A 12290-nucleotide genomic window follows, 5' to 3' on the forward strand; every position below is an offset into this window, starting at 1 on the left:
TTTCCGCCAATGATGAGGCACTTCTCCTTTCATCTTTCCTGCTGATTAATCAGTCAGCTTCTCGGGGAAGACCTGTTGGTGCAGATCCAGGTCCTATCTGGTCCCGATGAGCTGTCGGGTTGATGGAGCGTCACCGATAAGAACCACCTGAGTCACATTTACTCTGAGGGGCTAAAGTGTGGGAAACTCGGGTTTTGTGTGTGTGTGTGTGTGTGTGTGTGTGTGTGTGTGTGTGTGTGTGTGTGTGTGTGTGTGTGTGTGTGTGTGTGTGTGTGTGTGTGTGTGTGTGTGTGTGTGTGTGTCTCCCCCAGTGATCCGGAGCCTTTGAGCATCTCACTGAGCCAGGTTGCTAGGTGAGGATGTCACGACGCCCACCCCAAGTCCCCCCACGTGTGCACACAGTTTGAAGGGAAGAGGGGTTAATGATAGCAAATAAAGAAAAGTAAACAGCGGGTGGCTAACGAGTGCAAATTTAGATCTGTGCAGCATTATGAATTAATTAAGAGATCACTTTGACGCCAAAGCAACAGAGGGGAGGAATTGTCTGGTGAGACAACATTGAGAGGGGCCCCGTTAAGCTTCAGATCACTTTAGGGCCCTGTGATGCCTCTTTGCTGCCTGGAAACATAAGCATGACTTTACTTTGCCCGTTTAGTTCGTTGGTATCCATTCTGAATCAACCTATTTCCCACATTTTTATTTTACTCTCGTTCCCTTCAACTTTTCTTTAATTTTGTTTCTATTTTCATAATCTCTCTGTTCGCCTGCATATTCTATTCCCACGACTTTGTCCCTCTTGTCATTATGGCCTGTCTACGAGGCGGCAGCTGCGTCTGCAAATGTAACTGTGGGCTGTCGCATCAGGTGAAAACTGGTTCTGTTGATTCTACGCCATGACGTCATGCAGCCCTGCTGACCTGGAGCACGCTCGCATCCAGTGCTGTGAAAAAGTATGTGTTGCCCTACAGATGTCTTGTGTTTTTTGCTTTTTTTGTCCCACTAAAATGTTTCAGATCATCAAACAAGCTTTAATATTAGACAAAGATTAGTGGAATGAATACAAAAACCTGTCTCCACATGAAAGTTAAGTAAAAAATTATTCAAACCAACCTGATCCTACGAGAAATGGTAATAACCCCTTAAAAATTGAAATAATTCCCCATAAACCACTAATTAATTAGTAATGCCACCTTTGGCGGCAGCAGCTGCCATGGAGTAAAATAACTGGCAGCAATGGCAATTTTGACCCACTCCCTTACTATGTTTGAATGTCCTTTTGATGATCTTTTTCTAAAATGCTATGTTATATTTAAGCCAGATGTAAAAGGATACACACCTTGGAAAAGTTCCTCTCATGTCTCATAGGCCATAGAATATTTACCCAAAGGTCTCGGGGAGGATCGTAACATCCAGTAATGTCATTTTTAGCATTAACAATCTGTTTGGCCATTTAAAATGGATAAAATTAATATGTTATAGTCTGCTGATAATGTGATCAAGTTTTAACGCCAAAAATGTAACGTCTAATGTGAATAATTTGGTTGGAGTCAAAAGGACTCGTTAAAATACGTATTCAAATGTTTACCTCTGAATCAAGCTTTCTTTAACCATTTATTTATGTAGGATTATATTTTGAAGGCAATCTTTTACCTGATTTACACAACTCACCACCATGTCAGAGGCTACCTGGGTCTCATTCCCTATACTAATGTAAGACATGTAGGTCACATGACCACTGTTCTGTTCCTGAATTAAAGCACATTCCAACCACCAATGCACTTCACAGTAATTTATTCGATATTCACCCATTCATGAGATTATAAATGTATACATATAACTTAATGAGCAGTATAATAATCTCAGATTGGGTCCTAACTATATATATATATATATATGAGAGAGAGAGAGAGAGAGAGAGAGAGAGAGAGAGAGAGAGAGAGAGAGAGAGAGAGAGAGAGAGAGAGAGAGAGAGAGAGAGAGATTTAAGCTTTATTAAATTGGTGGCTCAAAGGCATTATTCAATTATTGGCAAGTTATTACGATTTTGGCTTTATTAAATTTTACATTTTTAACTGAAAAAAATTATTTTATTGGCCGTTGTTCCGATATTAGTAGCTACACCCATCAAAATGTCTTTTGTTTTAGTTTTTTGAAAAATTGAGAAGGGCCTTTGTTTTCTTTTGGTCTGCATAAACCTCTCCAACTAATGCTATTTTTTCAGCTTCTTTCCCATTTTTAAACAATAAGCTTAGGTGAGGTAAATGAGGCCTATAGATGTTGTTCTCGGTTCTTTGGTGACTTCCAGGATGAGTCGCTGATTTGCTCTTAGAGTTGGCTCCTCTCCTGTGGAACCAACTACCAATTTCTGTCCGTGAGGCAGACACCCTGTCTACTTTTAATACTAGGCTTAAAACTTTCCTTTTTGACAAAGCTTATGGTTACGGTGGCTTAGGTTACCTGAGCTATCTCTGTAGTTATGCTGCTACTGTCACCAGGTGACTATGAACCAGTTCAGGCACTGAGTAAATGCCTAGAAGAAATCAATGCATGGATGTGCCAAAATTTTCTTCAAATGAATAAAAACAAAACTGCAGTAATAATCTTTGGACCATTAGAGGAGAGATCAAAAGTTATCTGACAGCTTCAGTCACTTCAGCTAGGAACCACCGATCAGAGTCGAAATCTGGGTGTAGTGATGGACTCAGACCTGAACCTACAAAAGCATCTAAAGACAATTACAAGGTCGGCTTTCTATCACCTGAAGAACATTTCCAGGATTAAAGGACTAATGTCTAAGAAGTATGTGAAAAAACTAATCCATGTGTATTTTTAGTAGAATTGATTACTGCAACGGTGTTTTCACAGGTCTGCCTAAAAAGTGGATCAGACAGCTGCAGCTGATCCAGAACGCTGCTGCCCGCGTCCTCACTAAGACTAAGAAAGTAGAGCACATCACCCCAGTTCTAAAGTCCTTACACTGGCTCCCTGGATCTCAGAGAATAGACTTTAAAATACTTCTGTTAGTCTATAAATCCCTAAATGGCTTAGCACCTAAATACATCACAGACTTGTTATCAGCGTATCAACCATCCAGACCACTAAGGTCTTCTGGCTCCAGCCTTCTCTGCATACTTAGAACCATAACTAAACATGGAGAAGCAGCATTTAGTTCCTATGCTCCACTTATCTGGAACAAACTTCCAGAAAACTGTAAAAGTGCTGAAAGCCTGAGTTCCTTTAAATCAAGACTAAAAACACATTTGTTCAGGATTGCCTTCGACTGTTTTAGTTAAACTTTTAACTGAAACATCATTAGTTCAACTTTGTAGTCCAACTGTTTTTAATATTTGCTTTTAGCTTCTTCTTCTTTTCCATGTTCCATTTTGTTTCTATGTTTTATTCCTACTTGCTTTTATTCTGTTTTATTTTCCTATATTTTAATAATGTAAAGCACTTTGCATTGTCTCTGTACTGAAATGTACTATACAAATAAATTTGCCTTGCCTTGGCTTGCCTGAGAAGGTTTACCACTATTTTTTATTTTTTTTTATTTGTGAATAAAGACTTACTTTATTTCACCGAAGTCTAAAGACCAACTGAAGACGCTTAAGGGAGGACTGGCTGAGTCCATTGTAGAGAGCATTACAGTAATTAAGTCAAGTTGTGATAAAGGCCTGAAATACTATTTCAAAATGTTGTTTTAAGAGAATTGGGTTTATCTTTGCCGAATTTCAATTTTGCCAGCTGCCTTAAGTGATAAAAAATTATCTAACAACTGCTCTGATCTGACTATCTAATTTAAAATAACTGTATAAAACCCAAATCAGTGGCACTTGATTTAAAATATGCAGTCTGGGGTCCCCAATCAACAGCATTAGAGTCACAGGAGCGACTTGATCCAAACAGTATTACTTCAGTTTTCTTATTGCTAAAATTTTAAAAGTTCAGGGCTAGCCAAGCTTTAATGTCTTCCAGACAGTCCAGCAGTTCACCCTGCTTCAGTGGCAGATAGAGCTGACAATCGTCAGCATAGAAATGGAAAGAAATTCCATATCTCCTGAGGATGCAGTCTAAAGGCAATAAGTAATGAAAAGAGTAGAGGTCCCAAAATTGAGCCTTAAATAAAGAGAATGAGGTTACTTTTCACAAAGAGCTGGGTTGGTTTAATTATTTTTTTGTCCTAATAAATGAAATCATTTGATAACATTTGGTACTTAATCAGATTATCTTTTGGTCCAATGTTAAAATCAATTTCATCTGAAACATTTATGTGTGATGGCAAATACTTTATCACAGCACTATATATGACAGGAGCTCTGTTGTGGGGATCATGTTGCAGAGCTTTGATGGTACTCTATATAAATGTAAAAGTAGTCAACTCGTAAAGTCTTAAAAATCAAAGAATCAAGAGATATTAGGAAAAACCTGTTTCATATCACAGACAGCTGTACAGTATTAGTGATAAATTACTTGATATTAAGCTACAGTGAGACACTATTTATCTTCAGTGCTGTAAAATAAACAACTTATGCAAGGCTTGAAAAAAACAGAAAGTAACAGAGGGAAAAGAGCTGGATGATGACTTTGTGTAGGAGGATAATTAACAATGCAAGCAGTGAAGAACTGAAGGAGGAAGGACGCTTAAGATGTTTTTCAGTGTACCCTAAAGTTCTAAAAGTTAGCAGTATGTTTCATTAGTAGAAGAATAAAGAGAGATTATAACTTTAATGGTAAACTTGTGACAACAATAATAACAGTCCATCTCATTTCATCTGAGCAAATAGTGCAGGGCCAAAACATGGAGCTAGATAAAACACAGAGCACTAAAGAGCACGGAAGGCTGTTAATGAGCCACCACTAGAAATGTATTCTCTAAAAGCAAGTCAGTCCTGTGTTTGAGCTTTTAGAATATGCTATAACTATTGAAACTTTATTTGTTGAGGAGGTAGTTACATACAGGTTTCTGTGGATGAATGCCCTCCTTTTCATTACTTTTCAGTTTTTACTACATTCTTTTGCTGTGATGTCTTGTGTGGAGCTCTATGTTCGCAATAATCAGTGGGACAGGACCGTTCTTTATAGAGCAATGTTGTAAAAAATACAGATTCCCTTATCAATAAAATTCTGTTAGAAACATTTGTGTTTATATATCCAAGTCTGCCAGAATACTGATAAGCTCAGTAGGCTAAATCCTCTGGAGGCGCCTTGATATTGGAGCTGGCCCACGAACGTTTGTTGAAATAATGAACATCTGAAATTACAGAGTGCATGCCCAACAAGCTCTCAGTAGACAGTCGGGGGGCACAAATCTTGTGGCCCCAAGCTCGTATTGTCCAATCAAAATACTGGAATCTCACACGTTATGTTTACATTCTGCCGGATAGTGTGCGAGCATCTAGGCAAGGCAGATTGATTTATATAGTACATTTCAGTACAAGCACAATGCAAAGTGCTTTACGTGATTAAAACATTGGAAAATAAAAACAGAATAAAAGCAAGCAAAAAAAACAATTTGAAATAAAATGTAGGAAAATGTACACAAAATAAAACAGGAAAATGTAAACTAAAAGCAAATATTAATCTTAGTGTTGGTTGTCCTTGCTGGCTCATTGAGTGATTGATGTGAATCTTTTCTGTTCATTAAATTAACATTAGTGAACCTTTATTTATAATTTTATGCATACATTACATTTAGCTTATATAAAATGGATTTTCTAGTGCTTTGGTTTATACTAATTTATCTGTTTAATTTACCATTGATCAAAGTCAGGATGTATGCATCACAAAAAAAATGAGTTGCTGCTAATAGGTGTTGAGTTTTTGTGCCCCATTTAACTTATCATGCCGAGACGCAGCTGTAATTTTGTGCATTTTGGGGTAGAACCTGGGTGTGAATTGATTTCAAATTCAATCCAGCTGTCCTATGAAGACCTCAAATATATTTTAGAGAACATTAGCCAACAAACAGCATCATAAACACCAAGGAACACAGCAGACAGGTCAGGGTGAAATTAATAGAGATGGGATGAAATTGTTTAAAGTTTAAAGAAGGGTTATAAAAACACGTTATCCCAACCTTTGGAACATTTCACAGAGAACTGTTCAAGCCATCCTCCGAAAATGGGAATGGTATTAAACAAATGAAAGCAATATGGTCGTCCACCTAAATCAGGAGGCTAGGCAGATCTTTGCAAGGTTTAAAAGCGTTGATCAGAGAAGTAGCCAAGAGGGCCATGGTAACTCTGGGGGAGCTGTGGAGATTCACAGCTCAGGTTGGAGAATCTGTCATCAAAACAAAGAGTCATGTACTCCACCAATCTGACATTTATGTAAGAGCGACAAGAAGAAAGCAACTGTTGGAAGAGAGTTTTAAAGAAGAGAGTTATATTAGAATTTGCACCCAACTACGTAGGGGACACAGCTTACATGGATGAAAGGGCTTTGATGAGAAAAGACTAGATCAGATAAGGAGAGGGTGTTTTTTTAACAGCTAGTCTAAGTGGGTGGGAAGATAATAAATGGCAGACCAGCAAGAACACCTGTTACAGGCTGCAAAAGACTCAAGGTTTACCTTCCAGCAGAACAATACCCGCAAGTCACAGCTATAGATAAAAAGAAATGATTTAGATCAAGGTTTATTTTGGTGCAACAATTGGAAAATTTGCAGCAAACTTTAGAAATTGATGCTGACAGATGTTATACTCTAACCTGAGTCTGCTGTATCTAGTTTGTGAAGAATGATAGCAAAGATTTCAATGTCTATATTTAAAAACAAGGCAGAATGACCTGCAGCTGGAATTGCAGTAAAACAGTGTTTCTACAAGGACCCAGGTGAACTGAATCCAAATGCATATCAAACTTTTCAGATTTGTATTTGTAAGCATGTTTGAAGAACACATAATTTTCTTACATGTCACGCAAAAGCCTTACTTTGAATCAGATAAAATTCCTGTGAATAAAATGGAGTTTGTGGTTGTAAACTGAAAACAATGCAGAATAGTTAAAGGTACATAAATACGTTTATGAGGTATGATGAAAAATATTTTATCTAACTGCGTTCTCAAAATTTGAGTTACCATCGCATCAGGGATACATTTAAATACTCTCTGGCAGCCAGAAAGAAAAACTATTTCGAGCTTTCCTTGCTTGATGCTTAGGATGATGCCTTTGGAGCCGAATCCTTCCTTCGTTCCTGGGCCCAGGCTACTTTATTTTTAGCTCATTAACCTGCTTGGGGCAGAGAAAAGGATTGTCCTGTTGTATCTTAGTTACGGGACCAAAGGGAAGGGATAGCCAGGAGCCAGAATCTATAGGCACCCAGGTGCTCCTTTTGGAGAGCACTGATTATCTTGACTTTGTAATCACACTGTGTGTCTCGACCTGATTCCTTTTAACAGGCCATTCTTTTAGGCTGGAGGGATTAGCCTCGTAGGGGACTGAAGCTTACATGATTGCAGCCATGATAATCATCATTTTCACAGTCGTCACTACAATGATCTCCATACACTGACGGCTTTATGCTCAGATGAACATTGCATTGGCCAAATGAGAACAGAGTTTGCCAATGGACTGTAGCATGGAAAGCTTTTACCAGTATCCTCCAGAGTAATCCAAACCAACAACAATGTTGCGAACATCACATTTGAGCTTTAACAGCTTCCGAAAAGTGCTTTGTAACAAAGCTAAATTTAATTAAACCCAAATTAAAGCACCTTTTAATCTTTTCCTGCACACACCAATGTAGCACAAATCATTTAAGACCCACTGGGCTGAAGTTTGGCTTTAGAAATTCCACGCTGGGTTTTAGCCTCTGAAAATCAAACAGCCCCAAATTGAATGCCCAACATGTTGCAGGATATTAAATTAGTGAATTATTAAAATACAGAGCAAGCATTTCTGGCAATGCATAACTGTGTCATAATCCCCTTTTTATTGAATCTCTCGGGGTGTGATTAGCCCGTGTCATGCTGTGTGGAAAGTGCAAAGCATATTTTTTCTGTAATAGCTGTGACTAGGACCGGGCAGTTATGTGTCATCGCCATACCTCTTCATCTACAGGTAGATAAGGTTAATTCACTGTCTAATGGGCCAGGGGACTGATGAACCATTTGATGTTAAAGGGTAATTGCCTACGTCTAAGCGGTGGTGTGTGTGTGTGTGGGTGGTAACTACAAGTTGTTGTGTGCGGTGGATGAAGTAGAAATCCCAGAATCACAGATATTGCCACCATACCATCAGTGAGGATTATGGACATCAATAAAAGTTGCCCCACAGAACACCCTAAGATCTCAATTGTTGGTTTTTACACAGCTGCTTCAACATAGGGGGCTTCCCCCAAACACCGCTGCCACTATATGGTCATGGCCCAGCTCAGACACTTTGTAGATGCTTCTTCTTGTGCACATCTCATCTCAACTAAGCTTTTTCCAAAAGGAGGACCCAGGGCCGAAAGCAAACTGCGGAGCCACATGTAAATCAAAAGCTACAACTAACCCTGACACGAATGTCTGCGTGGCGGCGTTAAACTGACACTGAGCAGACTGACGATTTGCTTTACTCCTCAGGGCTGGAGAGACACGGGGAGAGCAGTAGTCATGGAGACGAACCCCTACACGGCTGTCAGACCTGTTTAATTATTCAGGACCACCATCACTGAGCAACAGCGGGGCATCCACTGCCTCCACTACAAAAAGACTGAGAGACAACTGAAAAGCAGTTCTAAGCTAACCCAGTTAGCACACGCCAGTAGGGGCAGCCCCATGTTGGCTGAAGCTCCCTTCAATAAATCAGCAAACTCTACACGGATTCTAGTATAAGTTATGAGTGTTTATTTAGGGGCAATTTAATTTTTGATCCATAAACATAATGGAGATAAGTTAACAGTAGTTATCTTGGCCCAGATTAGCAGAGTAGCCTAAATGCTAGCATATGCGGATTGAAATATTTAATCTATTAAACTGCAAATTACATTAATTCTCAATTTGCTATATGCAAAACTGTTAGTCAGCTCAATAGAGCCCCGTGGATTGCTAGTTAAAAGGGGAGACACTGCTTGCAAAGCATATTTACCCCTTGAATCTGATCACATTTTGTCAGGTTAGACACAAAGTTCAGTGTATTACCGTGGCTGGCAAAAGTTTTCATACCCCTTGAACATCTCCACCTATTGTCACATTACAACCACAAACAGAAATATATTTTATTGGGATTTTAGGTGAAAGACCAATACAAACTGGTGTATGGTTGTGAAGTAGAAATATACACGATGCATGATTTAAAAAGTTTTTTTGTTGTTTTGTTACAAATAATTGAAAAATGCAGATCCCTTTTCTCCGAGTACAACCAATTGCCTTCAAAAGTTGCCCGCGTTTTATTAAAAGCTCATTTGTGATATTTAGTGAAATATTTGCACATTTAAGTTGTTGAGGGATGACAAAAACGCTGTGCTACATTTCAGCATTTAAAAAATGTATTTCTTTTTTGCTAAGTTTTAGTTTAAGAAATATAGATTTTGATATTTTTTAAAATAAATGCCACAATTTAGCGTTTTGAATACTGAGTCAGAAATGTTTAAAGCATATTTGAAGTTATTTATCATGACAGTCAGTCACATATTAAATGGCAAATACCAGTGCCTTAGGCATAGTACTCTCTTCGTGCAGTTGCAAATCTTTGGTTTGTTGAAGATGAATAGTGCATGAACTCAAAGCCAAACGTTCATTTTCTTATAGGAAAAGAAATTAGATTGATAAATAAAATGAAAAAACAAAGGATTGTGTTACATTTTATAATGCTCGGATGTCTGTTGGGAGACAGGGCACATATGCAGACTTTAAGCATAGACCCCTGCTCTGTGATGTGGAGCTGCATACGAAAAATTATGAATTAATAGTAAAATGTTATGTAGCTGTCTTATTTGATTTCACTGGCATAATAATAGGCCCGTTGTCCAACATGAACTACCCAAAGTGGGTTTCTGATTTGAAATGAAAGGTAGGTTTTAAATTGAGCCACATAACAATCTTGTGTGGTATGTTGAATATTGGTAATTATACATTAATAATTTATTGCTACCTGAACAATCCTGCTATCTTCGCCACAGTAAACAGCCTCGCTGTTACTTATTCAATTTGATCATTTAAGTCATCCTATTTGATTAGATGTGTTTTATGGAGTTAATGAAAATATAGGTAAAATATATCATACTATGCTTTGTTTTCTTATTTTTTACTACAAATAATATTACAGATGCGTTTTTCAGGCTCTCTGTGCATGTGCCTGCTCAGATGGGTTTTGGTTGCAAACTTACCAGTAGCTTCAGTTTTTCCATGAGAAGCTGTCATGTTTCTTCAGCGCCTGTTCGGGGTTTCTCAGTGTACTTCGGTTCCTTCAAACCCGCTGGTTGAAAACTGAGATATGATTTATTTATTTTTTGACAAATATTAAAACAGCTGAAAATGTTAAATAACATTTGTGACATGGTTGTTGCTTCTCATGTTATGCATAGGAGAAATTGAAATCCAAGTATTGATTATGTAAAAATACTAAAAGATAAAAGATTCAAAAATAGATCTACTGCTTCACAAAGTAGAATACGTTGCCATAGCTTTTGCCTTTGCATGATAACTAATACAGTGCAACGCTACAGGCTTCTGCCCACACAGGTCCCTAGCGTCATATTTTTAGCCTTGGCATTTCTCTCAAGGTATTTCCATGGTTTAATTCTTAGTATTGCATAATTAAAACTGAGCTGTAACAAGTGCAATAATTCCCTCTATGTGGCATACAGACAAGAGCATCAAAGGACACCAATAGTAACACTTTACTAAAGTTCTGAAATGTGTCTGGCATCTGAAGATCTAAATAAAATGTCTCTCTGCCAACATCAGAGTGAAAATACCAAAACAAATCAAAACAAGTGAGTCAGGAGCAATATGACCAGTAAAACATTTTTTACATTCTAAATAACATGTTGAGTTATGTTTTTCTACCATTCTTTTTGTTTCGCTTTTTAGTCATTTTTTTAATATGATTCATTATGCAGATATACAATACTTAAGGATGTAGGTTGGTCAAATGAGCAAAAATAAATAAATTATACATAACATTAAAAACTAAAAACTAATCGGCAACACTAAATTATTCTAGTATTTACCAGAGGTAGGGACTCAAGTCACATGACTTGGATTCAGTCAGACTCGAGTTATTGATTTTATGACTTTAGAGTTGAAAAAGCGTTCAGAGACTTTTGACTTGACTTTAACACCAATGACTTGAGACTGGAATTGAACTTGAACCGGTTTGCTTGAAAAGACTTGATATTTTACTCAAAATCTAAAGCTTAAGACATCTATTGTTTAAAAAGTGTGCACCATTAATTAATTTCACTCAATCAGTATCTACAAACACAGACCATCTCTCTCTTTCTCCACTCTGTACACATGTGCATGAGATGCAGCACAGCCAGTCAAATTAACCAGATTTTTTTTTTCTTTTAAAGGAAAAGGGCAAGAAAAAATCGAAGGACAAAAATGCTCCCAGGAGTAATTCCGTTTGGGTCTGAATATGAAGGTCTGTTGATGCATTTTTCCACTGGATATTCTGAAAAATATTGTTCAAAGGAGCACTGTTCTTGAAGCTAAGTTTAATTTTTCTGTTTTGTAAGGTCAGTTGCTCTGGTTTCATCACATTTTGAGATAAATCTGGATTTAACAACACTTGTATTCTTTACATTTAACATGCATTTCAACGTTGTTAATGACTCGAAACGACTTGAAATTAGAAGTTTCAGACTTGGGACTTAACTTGACTTGAGAAATACCCATTTTGACTTGAGACCGGACTCAGACTTGGCATATCTCGCCTATTTCAGCTTCACTCCACTGGCTACCCATCCATTTTAGGATTTATTTTACGTTCAAAGCCTTAAATGGCCTTGCCCCACTTTACCTCTCTGAGCTGCTGCACCCCTACACCCCTAGCCGATCTCTCAGGTCAGCTGACCAGCTGCTCCTGACAGTGCCTAAAGCAAGGCTTAAGCTCAGAGGGGATCGAGCGTTTTCCGTTGCAGCTCCAAAACTTTGGTATGGGTTGCCACTGCACATTAGACAGGCAACTTCTCTGTCTCATTTTAAAACTCTTCTTAAAACACACCTCTTTTCTTTAGCTTTTGACACCACCAGGGCCGGATTATCCATAAGGGCCAGTGGGCCAGTGCCCAGGGGCACCAACCATGGGGGGGCACCACATGACACATGCTTTAAAAATATATTTTTCATAAATTGTTATAT

Source organism: Fundulus heteroclitus, chromosome 12, assembly GCF_011125445.2.
Source record: "Fundulus heteroclitus isolate FHET01 chromosome 12, MU-UCD_Fhet_4.1, whole genome shotgun sequence".
NCBI lineage: Eukaryota > Metazoa > Chordata > Actinopteri > Cyprinodontiformes > Fundulidae > Fundulus > Fundulus heteroclitus.